The sequence below is a fragment of the Rissa tridactyla genome, chromosome 1 (assembly GCF_028500815.1).
Source record: "Rissa tridactyla isolate bRisTri1 chromosome 1, bRisTri1.patW.cur.20221130, whole genome shotgun sequence".
NCBI classification, from domain to species: domain Eukaryota; kingdom Metazoa; phylum Chordata; class Aves; order Charadriiformes; family Laridae; genus Rissa; species Rissa tridactyla.
This window is the reverse complement of record NC_071466.1, coordinates 81,690,249-81,704,325: the sequence shown is the minus strand read 5'-3', so window position 1 is coordinate 81,704,325 and position 14,077 is coordinate 81,690,249.

The window sequence follows — 14,077 nt, the reverse complement described above, 5'->3', positions numbered from 1 at the left end:
TCCTGCTGGCACTGTGCAGGGAGCTCAGCTCCTCCAAGAATGAGAGAATTTGAGCAAAACATTGAGACATCGTGTTTGGACCTGTGTGGGAGCACACCTCTGGTCTCCACTAGCCTTCACTGTTTTGCCACTGTGGTGATGTATTGCTGTCCCTGCTCTTCCTTTTTTCCCTTGTGTTGCCATGCGCTCAGGGAAAGTCACATTGACCTTTCCTAAGCGACTCTTCCCCTGGACGTGGTCCTCACATTCATGGGTTTGTGGTCTACCCCATCTCAGGTGGTCACACAAATATCACCTAGTGTTGGAGGAATAGCTGTGTCAGTTTCATCACTGTCAAACACTGTTGCTGAAAGGAGAGGGACTGTGTTGGATCTTAAGAAAAGCCGAGTAAATCAAGGCCCTACAAGCGGAAAGGGTAAACCCTGACACTGCGTGTAAAGAGGCTGTAGGTCTTGAGCTGGGTAGAGGAAGGGAGCCTCCAAGGAGGAAACCAGAAGACCCTTGTGTTGTTTCAGCAGTGACTACAAATGAGTGAGCTCTGCTTTTATGCAACATGAGAGCACCTACAGTAACAAGGTCCTGAGCTACCAAAAGCAGGAGCTGCACTGGGTGTCAGTCAGAAGAAAAGGTGGTACTTCCTAAAGGCAGGGTTTGAGCCCACTGGGAGGTTCATCCCCCATCACAGTTGAAATCTGGAGCCGCACCTGCTCAGTCCTTCTGGCAAGGCATTAGGTCTCCAGCAAAAGTTTTTCTCTCTGTAGAAGTCCTGCTATAGGCAGAATAGTGAGAGTCAAACATTAAAAATCAGAGGCAATTTGCATACAAGAGAAGACAGGCAATGAAGAGACCTAGAGACTTTATATAATCCCTCAACTGTCCTAACTGTGGGGAAACTGTGACGCAAGCAAAGCATTTCTGCAGTCATCAGTTTCCAGTTTTGCCTAACGAATCAGTTACCTTCAGAGGAAAGAAAGGCGTGCTGCTCCATTTTTTAGCAACTTACAGTGAGGCTTCAGCAGCAGTCACTGTGAAATATTCTGAAGTTTAGACTTACAAAATCAATAGGTTTCCTTTATATCCAAAAGACAAGTCTAAATGCATGACTTCCTGCACTACAATTGTAAGAAAGCCATTTCCAGGCATTGTGAAGCATACGTTACAGTCATCTTTAATGGGGAAATATTGAAATACTTATAGATCAAGTAAATGTTTCTCTTCCTCCTTAGACAGTTCATCGTGACTCAGAAACCAGAAAAAGGGTCACTTTTTTAAATGAACACACAGCCACAGATAAGAGAAATAAAACTTATGGAATTTCTTAAAGGCCTTGTGAAGAAGCGGATAAAGATCAGCAACTATAGCCCACCAGAGGTTTGGTGCCAGAAATAAAAGGAGGCCAGATGTGAACGCTGGTCTCCCTGCGCACCTCGTTGCTGTGCATCTTGCTGCTCAGCAGCTTCTGGTATAGTCAGTCTGCCAGCAAATTCAATAGCTGTGCCACTGCCATGGAGCCAGCACACTGTAAAGAACAACAAAGAAAGCTTCTTCTGGTCTCTGGCAGGCTGCTACCATTATCCTAGTAAACTTTCCCATGGTAGGAGAATACTTAGCTTTTCCCTTAAATGAACATATTCATAGCTTGAAAAAAGACATTTTGATAAGCCACTGTGGGAAGAAAGCCATAAAAAAAAGGACTTAGAGGGGAACAAGAAAGATTTTAATGAGGCGAAGATTGAAAAAAATATTAATAAATATGATTCAAAAATCCTTATTTTTATCTTAAATATCACCTAGATATTCCGAGAAATGATAGAAAAATGAAGTGACTAAATCAGTCAGAAACTTGGAGACAAAATTTCTGCAAATTCTATAGCATCAATCCATGAAATACGTTTTTAATATGTCATGGGGATCCGAAAAAATCATGTGCAACGTTGGGAAGTCTTTAGTTGCAGCATTTCTTTGAAGCTGGACATCTTGGAATACTGCATTTAGTTATCAACGTCATATTACCCTTAACACATGTTAACGGCGTTAAAAAATCTATGTATGGCTTAGCTAAGCGATGACTAGCGTCAGCACTGTAAGGACACACCACGCTGCCAGTTTAATAATAACTGCTACTTTGTTTCTTGCCACATTCTTTATTCTTCCTGCCATAAAAACAGTAAGAATGGCAAAAAGGTAAGCAAAGGCATGAAACAAGATCTCTTGTTTCACTAAATTCTACGCTGATTGCCATTATTGCAAAATTTAGGCCAAGTTTCCTCCAATTGCTTTTAATCTCCTTCTCAGTGACTGTGATTTAGTTAGGCATTTTAGTGTTTGGAATCCCATTAATGGTAAGTTTTCCGAAAGCACATGCCTTCCCTGTGTTGCTAAGGTAGACTTTGCACTAAACAAGGCAATTATATATCCCCAGGGCTATTGAGCGCTATCTGCAACCGCTCCATCTGGTTCCAGGGATCATCTCTTGTAAAGTCTCTTTACAAATCACAGTCACCTCTGCCCTTAAATCCATTTTAAATTTAATAGTAGTACTGCCGGATTTGAGATTAACAAACGCAACCAGCTCATCATTGTTGACTTTGAAAACAGATCCTAGGTTACGTGAAGCACTTACTCTTGGTTAGGTGTTTTCTCCAATTCTTGCGTTTTGACAAACAGTCCTTCTGACTTTTCCTTTACACATCCTGGATATTCTTCTGTTGGCTGAGCCTCTCTCCTCTCTGCTGTGTTCTGCCTTGTCCCTAACAGGCAGAATTCTGCCATGGGAAATCCACTCTTCTAAAAAGCATTTTTACAGGCTTCCTTGTTTCTCTGCGATTTTGCCTTTGCTCGTTCTTGACCACTGTCCCCCTACTTTTTCATTGGGTATCTTGAATTTTGCCTGAGTTGGATAGCAATGCTTCTTCACCACTCATTTAAGAGGAAATTCAATTATTCAGTTCAATTCAAGATGTTTTTTAAAATTCCAATTACTAAACACTGTGTTCTTCAGTCTCAAAATTGCATGTCTTGTTTATATGTCAGCTTTACAAAGTTTTTATCTTCTGATCACTGACTATTTTGTGGCAAAAGACTTGCCTGTTTGGGCCTAATATAGATTTTAGGTTGCTTAATTTTCTGAATAATATCACCATTACTTTTTATAGAGGTAATGTAGCAATATTATTGCATTCCTTGTTGCATACATTATGAGATGTTTTAGTGCTTCACAGATTTGTGTGAAGTTTCCTTTTTCCAATATATAATGTCTTGTTCTTTCCTCCCAGGTGATTCAATAAGTAAGCTATGAGAAATCTTTTCAAAGGCTAGATTGCAGCTGATTGTCTTTGTGATTTAGTCTTCTTCAAAATGAGTCTATTTCTCCCATAAAGGATCTAAAAATGACCAAAAAAAAGTAAATGTTTACGAAGATGAGCAATGTTTTTTTTTTCCATAGTGGGTTGCTATTTGCACTATAGAATGTTTATACTTTTGGCTTCGTTTCAGAGATTTTCCCTAAAATTTTCTTATCCCAACCTGCTTCCTTGTTATAAATTTAAAGAAAGGGAAGGATGCATTCTCACAGCAGCTAATCATTATGTCACAAAAAGATTGATTTGATATAATATTACGTGTCCCTTAAAATGCTTCAGAAGTATGACTTTGTCTGTTGCAGTGCACTCGTATAGATTCATTCCACTATGAACTCGCACTGTTTACAAAAGTGTATTTCAGGAAGTATTTCAAGAATGCAGCCAGAGGTTTAGCTAAGGCAAAAGATTATTACTAAAGACATTTATCTTCTCTTCAACTGCTTACCCCTAAGGATGGATGAGTGTGTATTCTTTTATTCTACTGTACTTTTAACTGTGGTTGGCAAAATAATCCCTGGAATTACCAAACTTGTATATGCTTGAAAAATCGTAGGCTTCTCTAAAGACAAAAAATATGTGGTTTTGTTTTGTTTTCATTTTAATTTACATTCTGGTTTCTTGCCAGTCGGGACTTCTGGTTTTGAGTTTTTCTCTGTAAATAAAAAAGTTATAATTTTACAAGAGCAACAGTAAGGGAGGGGGAGAGGTTGGAAGAAAAGAATGTGAAATTCTCATGAAGTTAAGAATTTAAAGGATTAGGTTACATGAAAAACACCAAGTAACACCTCTTTTGTGACAAGATCATAAGATTTGTCAATGACAGTGGTGATGAGAGTGACAGTGGGACCCATCTGTTGACAAGACTTGACATTCTGGGAGGCATACTGCCTCTGAGCAGCCCAAATCCTTGGTGTTACTGAAATGTTGCCGAGGGTCCTCCAACCCTCTGAACACCACCCCATGCTTATGTTCCATGTGGATGTTAATAACACTACTGGGAACGAGTTTACACAGATTAAAAGCTACTGTAAGGCTCTGGGAACGGGGAGGTGAAGGGGTCAGGAGCTCAGGTGGCTTTTGTGTCAATTCTGCTGATCAGAGGTCAAGGCTTAGGGACAGATGTGACACGGAGATAAATATGTGAGTGAGCAGATGGCACTCCCAGCAGAATGTCAGCTGCCTTGACCATGGAATAATGTTCCATAAACCCTATGGCACAAGGAAGAACTGCACCTCTCTCACACCAATACACTGATTTATTGAGACAGGTTCACAAAACCCAACACATCACAATGAACTATTTCGCCCTTAACAGAAGTCTAAAAATTGGCAAGAAAAGAAGCATTTACCACAAGGTCAGAGGAGAGATAGAAACAAGAATGGTGGGTTGGTCCACCAAAAGTATTAGATAATGTAAGGATTAAGTAGGAAGAACTGGAGCCTTTATTACGTGGACAACAGTTTGCTATAAATGACATTTGGTAGATTAAAAACTTGTCAGATGATTCACACGTGTCACAGCATTAATATTGAAGGGTATAGTTCGCTCAGAAAAGGCAAGCAGGAGACTAATGAAGAAGGCAAGAAGATATTCTTAAATGTGCAGGGTGCTTACATCCGCTCCGAGATCCAGATCACAGAGAAACATACGTTTCCTGCGGGTGTTCAGAGCCCTCTTTATAGTGCTTGGAATTAAAAGAGAAAGAAGACGGACACTATCATAGTGATGGTCATGGAGATGAAAATCAGACTAATCTAAGCATAGAATTTGGTGATAATAATGTAATTACTTGGTAGTCGCTGATCACTACTCAAGCATAACCCGTGGAAAGAATGCAGTAAGACATGGAGGTAGGAACTCACCTGACTAAGGTGTCCTGGCTTGAGACTTCTACAGAGAGGACATCTGTATCTGTGCTAGCTACTCTCTAACCAATAGAAGCACTTAAAAGGTGCTGAGATCTGAGTAACTGTTCATTAAAAATGTCTATTGTTTTTACATCATAAAAAAGAACTTTGAATGAAAACCTAACCTACAGATGTCTATGCAGAAGCTACTTAAAGTAAGATGATATGAATCCTGTCCAGGCAGTCCACGAAGTTTTTGTAACTCGGGAGGCAAAATCCTGCAGAGGAGGATGTCACAAAGAACTAGGATAATTATTAGAAAGGTAATAAAAGAAGCATGTGAGTGGTATCTCAGCACGTATGAAGGGCCATACTGGCAGTTTATGTCAGCTTCATTAGTAACAGATGTCCAGAAAACACTGGAGGAAGAATACTGAAGTGAGACAAGGCTTGGTTTGGGCAAACAACCCGAATAACTATCTTGGATGCAAACTATTGGGCAAGCATCATTTCACCTCATTTCATTTGCCAGTCTGTTACTGTTCCTCTAACATTCACGCAGTGGTCACTGTATGTTGACATTCCAAAAAGCTCCTGGCAAGATGAAAATTATAGAAAAGCCTTTCTGCTTTATTATCACTTTAATAATCTCTATTTTTGTTTTGCTGTCACTCCAATGACTTTCATTTTACATTCAGTTTTGGTTTTCACTTTGAAGCAGCAAAGTTATCAGTTGCACGCATTTTGTGTCATTGTAATGCACGCACTTTCTGTGTCCTATCCATGACATTTTTCTTCATTCAATCATTGTTCTGCATGTTTAAAACTAAGAAAAATTAGTTTTCTCTCTCACTGTTAAAACTTAGTTGTCTTTGAAGAGTGTTCCCAGAACTGTTCTGGTTCCCAGTTGAAGCCTGTGTGTCACTGTTACCTATTTATACCTAGTTTAGTCTATTGGAGTCCAAGGAAAGTTTCACTGTGAATTATCTATTTAAATGTCTACTGTGTCCTTAGGAAATCAGGTGGGTAAGCTCAGTGTAGGCGTAGTCAAGCCTCAGCAAATGCTTCTGAAAGAGTTTTAGAGGAAGCCAGCATGGGGCAGGATGCCACAGAGAAGGGCAGATGCTTTAGCCAGGGACACCAGCAACTGGAGTTCCAGGCCAGTGGAGCACCGTTTCTCAGTTCAGTACTTGGGCAAATCTCTGTCTCAACTTCAGTTAGAAGAGCAAGTGAACATAGCTTAACAACCTGCCTGAAAGGAGCTTTCCCAGTTCTTCTCGTTAATGCTTGTATATCTTTTCCTCAATGTTTCAGCGCATCCTTCAAGAAACTTGGAAGTTATTCTCATTGGTTCCCAAATGCCCTGACAGGCTGGGATGGAAAGTACAATTTGGCAAATTTGCAGTGATAACAGTCATTTAATGGAAAATGGTGATAACTTTATATTGAATTTAACATGGGCAGGATTGGACCATAATGTAAGACACTTTCTGAAAATTGCCATTTTTAAGATGAATACCAAATGCCTTGGAACTAGCACTGGGAAAAAATATAACTCAAATATATTTCTAAACTGGAGCGAGATAACTGCAGAATTGGCCCTTCTTTAAGGAATGAAATCAGTTATTGTCTTCAATTTTCCAAAATTATTTATTATGTTTTACTGGGATAATAATTAAAATAAAGCTATTACTGGTTAAATAGAAAACTGCTGACTTCCAACATGAGTTGCTTATTTTTTTGTTCTATATAGAACAGTTCTTAATACACTATTGTACTTCTCCAGAAAATACGTGAAGCCGTATGCAATTCAAACAATACTGTATTGCTAATACAGGGATGCTTCTAATTGCTTTTATAAAGAACTTTTTTTTCTAAAAGAGGGTTTCTGTTAAAATTGAAAAGGACTAATAGTATCGCATTACATATAAAAGCTGTTCCTTTGGCTTCAGTGAATGTAGAGTACTTATATAAAAAGGGTTCATAGTATGAAATAGATATCTTAAGAAGAATCTGTTATATGCGTGGTAGCTTTTTAGAATTGACTTTTGTCTGCATTACTAATGCATTGGTGTCATACACGTGCAATATTACAAGACTAAAGCCTTGTTTGGCATTTCTCATAAGTTCCAAAGATCATTTTTACGTATATAAACCTAACATCTAGGCATATTTCTTCTGTCCACGAATAATTTTACTAATAAATTAATAAATCCTATTTGTAATCACTTGTAAAATTAGTGTAGTTTAATGGCCACTGAATCAAAGACTCAAAAAGAACAGTGACAGATGCCTTTATTATAAGAATCTTGTTGAAAAGAGACTTGTTAGTTGTCATCTGAAAGTGAAGAAAAAGAAAGTTTTTTTTCTTATATTTTAGCTATATGGGATTTCTTGTTCCAGGATATACATCTACTGTGGAGGACCAAAAAAAGAAAAAAAAAAGAAACTACCAACATAGATCAATTCACTATTATTTCAACCATATTATCAATTACCACTGATTTATATCTAAATTGATGCTCCTTATGTCCAGAATCCGAAGGTATCATTTGGTCGTTCCCCCTGCCGCTACAGCCTTGGATTGGAGAAGGCAGCCTGGGCCTGCAGAGCAGAGGGGAAGGAACTGCAGAGAGCTGTGAAAACATTCCCAGTCTCCCCTCGGAAGGGCAGGACCAAGAAAACACTACAGGACGTCACCCTTCCACTGAGTTTTCCAGTCACGCACAACCTACCGGTGCACTCATAGAGTAAGACAATAAACACTGTTTTTCTATATCATTTCCAATTTTAGAATGCAAGAAAAATAACTAGCTATTTGTATAGCACATCTTCCGTTCAAATGAAAGCATGGATTGTAAACATGGTGTGTTCCCTGTTAATTTAACAGAATTAGACATCTTACTGCAGCAAAGTTCTCCACCAGTTCAAGAGTACTTTTGGGAATGCTTTTAGTTCATGAGATAAAATTTGTGGCATTAAACACATGCAGCTGATGCAAATATGTGGTGTGATTTACTTGGACTTCTGGCCAAAATTGTCAGTAATCTTTTGTGTAATTAGAAAATGTTTCAATGACAGTTCTGTTCTGCTGCCCTTAGTCAACTCTGAGTTACACCATACTCTTCCAGGAATGTCACCAATGCTGGTCATGGTACATTCTCACAGGTTTTGAAGCACACTTATGACTGAGAAAGAAAAGGCACCAGGTGCATTTTAAAATCTGTTTGTCACCTCAGGATGTAAAACTGCCATTGCAGAAGGTCATACATTAACATTTGCTTTAGATAAAAAATGTCTTGAAATTGGTAATAAAATAAGTAAATCTTTGGGGGAAAAAAAACCAAAAAACCAAACCAGTTAGACTGCTTTCATTTTGATATCTTTTAATAGACAAATACAGTAGAGGAAGAATAAATACTAGCTAAATAGACAAAAACCACATAGAAAGTCAAAGATTCAGAAAGGTATGTATGCACTGTGTGTATCTCTGCAGTTATTCATCACCTAGAAATATTGCCACTTGGGTAAAGGTCAGTATTGACTTGAAGTTTCCGCTATCACTAAATAATTCTCCATGCTTCATCACTTCTGCGCAATTTATTTCTGTCAGCTCTGCAGGTGACATTTGCCTTAATGCTGTTTAGCGCGTGTGGAAAAAGGAATGACCAAGTGGCTGTTAGGGTATATCCACGGAAGTGGATATAGTCAAAGGAGCTTGAGTCCTCACCTAGTCCGGTACAGCCTTACTGCAGAGGTCTAAGTAAAACGCTGCTGGACACCCATCCTGTCGGCAGGGAAGGCCGACCTCTTTCCCAGGAGTAGAAGACAGAAGGATCGGAGCTGAATTCAAAGTGCCACAATTTGCTGTATAACCTTTGGCAAATCACTGAATGTTGCTGCTTCCTGATTTTTTGTCCTAGTGAAATATAGGTAACAGCAATTTCTTGGTTATCTATTTGGGTAATAAATTCTTCTGGCTAGAGACTGATTTTTTACCTAACATCCTGTAATGCATAGCTAAATATATCCTCAAGCTTCTAGGTGTTTCTTTGGTAGAAAATAAGTAAAGACAGGGAATTTAAAAAGAAAAATACTCAGTCTAGACTCTAGAATTTCTGTCTTTATTGGATAATTTTTAAAAAACACCCAAATTAGTTAGCTTAATAAGGTAATTAAAGTATGCTGCTAGGACAAGCCACCTATATTGCAAGATAAATTATTCCCTTCTGGTCTTCTTTTCTTTCGCTTCTACTTGCTGCCTCTCCCTCCAGTTTCCCTTCGCCAGTACTACTATTATGGCTTCAGTACTGGCGCTGTACTCCCACAAATGCTACTATCCAGCTGCATACCTTCAGGAGGAGAAAGAATAAGACGTGCTGACAAAATTTGAAGTGTATGAAGTAAACGTACAATCCTAAGCTGCTGTCTCTGAACAGGCAACAGCTAGAAAATCAATACAGAGAGAACACGGTGTGTTTGAGGATGTTGGATTGACCAGTTTTATAAGTAGCATAATTGGGTTTGGAACAAGAAAGTAAAAACGAAGGCAGCATTGTTTATTCAGATCTTTAATAGGCATGTGGCTAATCTGCAAAAATTTGATGAGTCCTGATTTAACTGTTGCATAATGTCACAGATATTTGCAACTCTGTCGGTTCTGCTACTCCCTGTGGAATTCCAGCATCTGGGATGACAACAGTTTTATTCATCTCCTCATAGCTACTACAGCATCTCAGAGTCTCTATAGACTAACTCCCTCTTTTAACAATGCTCAATATTCACTTTCACCTACAATAATGGTACTAAGGTAGAATTGTATTTTATATTAGAGATTTGCACAAACTGGGTTGTTTCTGTACAATTGAAGAGGAATGAAAGTATACCTGGGCTGAACATCTAAAACTATAGCTAGACCGACTGCTAAAGGTAGAAAAGGGCAGATCCTTCCTGCCAAGACCTGGTTAGGAAAGAGTTTGTACTCTTGTTAGAAATAACAGCGGTAATGGAAATATTAAGGTAATTAAGGGGGACAATGACTTTCATGACAGTTATCCCTTGAGGTCAAGGGCAAATTAACAAGTTTCTCTTTCATTCCACAAGGCAGGAACACTGCAGATGAAATCATTAAAGGTGAGCTTGCAATCTGAGAAAATACGGTGCAGCTTCCTTATGGTCAGTAGCATGAAAGATGCAATCAATAAATTCACCCTGTAGCAATGTCGCCATACTGAGAAACTGTCTCGAGAGAAATAATATTACTTCAGTCCTATATGATTCAAAGCTCCTTGAGTTGGACTTCTTTGAAGATAAAAGGCTACATTCTCAGCTACTATAACTCAACATAGCTATTTTGACTTTTAGGTGCTACCAATTAGAGTGTGTTTTTGCAGGACTCCATTATCTCCTTGCTCAGTAGCGACTTTAATAATGTTTTATTTAGTCTCTACTGGTTTATGCTATCTAGTCACACCATAAAGAGTGAGGCGGTTCTTTTCCTCCCAGGTGCTACTTTCCTTGGTGAAGGTCTTCAGCCACAAATTAATTTTATTGTAAGGTTGTCTTACGGGAACTGATTCTCACAAATCCTTACTAGGATTGCACAGTTACGCTGTGGTTATATCATTTCAGTCTTAGCAGGGCTATTTTGCAGTTGTTTCTGACTTGCTGAATTTAATTGCCTTAATTGGTAAGCATTCTTAGTTTTTCTCTTTCCATGCTGAAAGAACTGGCATACCACCACATTCCTCACAAACCAAACTTTTCCACAGCAGGCAGTTTCTCTGAATATATTTTAAAAATCTTTTCTAAGACTGAAATCAACATAATGAGAAGGAATATGTAGGAGGTTAAAAAAGGTTCATTAAACAAGAACCTTTGACTACCTCATGTTCTTCTTTCGTTTCAGTTCTCTCAGTGTCCCAGAGTAGCTCAGTTTCATTAGACCATACAGACAACGAGGCAGGTCAAAGGAAAAGGGTGAAAGTTGCTGACAGATGATTAGAATAAAAATAATAATTCCAAATTTCCCCATTCTGCTTCACAGTCAATGTACAAATGCTGTAAAAGAACTAACTTCTTGTGTAAGTTTTTGCAGAAGACTGAATTATTTCCACATTACAGATTCTTGGCTTAAACTGCCTGTTCCCTGGATGGGACCCAAGTAGGTAACACCTGAATTTTCATCTTAATTAAAAAAACCCCACCAAACAAAAAAACTTGAAACTTTTCAGTAGGGGTCAAATTAAGGAAAAACTGAAAAACTCACAATATTGGGCTTGAAGATGTAAATTCATTTATAATGTACAAGTTGTGAAAGTGATCATATAGAATTCAAGTTTTTCATATAAAAGTTGTAGCATTACAAGACATCAATAATAACAGAAAATACTCTCAGTATTGAAGATTCCACATATTCTAAGATATCCGGTAATCTAATAATTCTAATATGTGGTATTGAAGATATCACATCTTCTAAGACATCTAATATTCCAATACAGCTACCAAATACACAGTAGAATTAATTTCCGTTCATAAAATAATTATAAACAACGCTCATATTTGCCAAGATATTATAGACATCTCTTTGCAAAGAGAATTAATGATTTTTTACCTTGAGTTTCACTGATGTAAATTCAAAAGCAACTGGATGAAATTAGAGATTTTAAGGAGTGCTATTTCAGAGTTCTGTGTACATAATCATGACTAAAAGCTGCTCTGATGATAATGCTTTATTTGGCTTGTAGCTTTATTGGCTTCATTTATGTAATTGATTTGAGGGATATGCAAATAGTAATAGCATTCCATGAAATCTTAGCATTATACATTTCCCAAAGCTGCGACAGATTAACTTCTAACTCAGATACTGCAGCTGATACCATGAAAACCTAAATCAAAGCAAAGTAAAAACTGTGAAAAGCTTTATAGCTATTGCCCCTAAATATATTTATCTGTGTCAGTTAATAAATACATACACAAAAGTTGCATAGCACTAACTGTATACTTCATTCTACATTTGTACCTAAGACTAATTTATATTTCCCACCCTGCAAAATGGAGACTAAGAAGAAGTAATCACTTCAGGTAACTTTTCCTTTTTGTTTGATAGTAAATTAACTTATGAACAAACCAACAAAAAGAGCTCTCCTTCTACAATCCATGTGAACATAGACAGGTTTTTAAGTGAGATGTAAATGTTCATCAAGCAGATGGCAATAGCAAACACATGGCAACTGTTGGAAAAAAGGGCTGAAAAAAGGCAATAAATAGAAAGTTGGCACGGTTAACAGTGCAAACAGTTTGAAAGGGATGGTGATGGGGTAAGTTCAAGGCACAAATCAGGGTAACGCTGAGCAAACAAAACTAAAAGCAAAACAAGTATTAACTTCCAACAGTTAGGAATTAACTAGAGGAAGCAACTCTGAAATAACTTAGAGAAAACAGAGGTAAAGGTAGCATGAGCAGGGATTTACATTTTAGATAATCTGAAATGAAGGGAGGTGGTTATGACGTATATGCTTTATCTATGAGAGAGTCTTCACAACATATGCAATTTTAAAATAAATGTCAAGGTTAGGTGAGAGAAATTGAACATCTTTATTGCCCTGGCCTCGAGGTAGATGATCTAATGGCATGAGGAGAAGAGTCAATATTGTCATTATACAGCAAAATAGCAAAGACATGTCCAAAGAATAGATTTTTTGTTCCCTTATCTTCAAAGAAATTGAAACCTTGCTTGTTCAAAACAGCAGTAATGTGAAAGGAAAAGACTATTTTTCACTTAATGCCAAATATTCAAAAAGATGTGCAAAAAAAAAAAATTCAACAAAAAGCTCTGACTGCTGTTGGTCTCACATTGCAGGGAAAGTAGTATTCTGATGCTATCATGAAATGAGAATAGCAGGTGTGTAACTACAGTCACATCTTCTTTGTAACAAACAAAGGGTGGTGAAAGATGGGAGCAGAACAGCACCAGAAGTGGGGCTGAGGAGGCAGGGGATTTAAACAACGGCGAGTAAATGGGATATTGAGAAGGGAGGGAGTAAAGAGCCAGGTAATAAAAAGAAAGGGAGAAGGGGACAAAAAGAAACACAAACCATAAAGGCAGATAATTTAATCCCTACTGTAGAAAACCTTTGCTTTTCAAATCCTTGATTAGTAAACCAACCAAGCAACGAGCATGCCCTTTTAAAAAATAATCAAATTACGGCATTAGTATGCATACATGCACGGCTGAAGCAAATGCACAGCCTTGAGAGTTGTAATCCCTGTGTTGCTACCGCTGTCTTTCGGGCAGACCCTCCAAAAAGGCTTTTTTCTATCCAACCACCTACAAAAAAACCCAGGTACCGGGACCTTAGCGGTGTTCCAACACTGGCTTCACTGGAATGCAGAGAAAATGGTGAGCTGTTCCTATGGAGAGCTTCACTTCTCAGCAGAACTATGTAGTGCATAGCACTGGAGGATTTTTGTGCGTGTGAGGGAGAATGCAAAAGCTGTGCAATCCTGAAAAACCATAGATCTCCAAGAATACAGTTAGACTTCCTGAGAATTTTCGGAAAAATTATCATTTTCCCAAAGCATTAACTTCTTTCATTTCTTAACTGCAACCCTTAACTTCCCCAGCATGTGTTTGCGTTTTCCTGCTGAGCTGCTGTTTCTTTCCTCTTGTAACCTTCTGCGGTTGACAATGATACTGAGAGCTCAGTCCTATGTGCTTATAAACTCTGGCCTGAGCTCTTACTCATCACAAAATAAAAACCAAAGCAAACACCAAAAAAAGCCTTTCCTTTGTGCCCCAAGCACAGGCAGAGCTCTCATCCTTCAGGATTTCTTTACTTGCATGTGTGTGACATAGAGCAATCTTT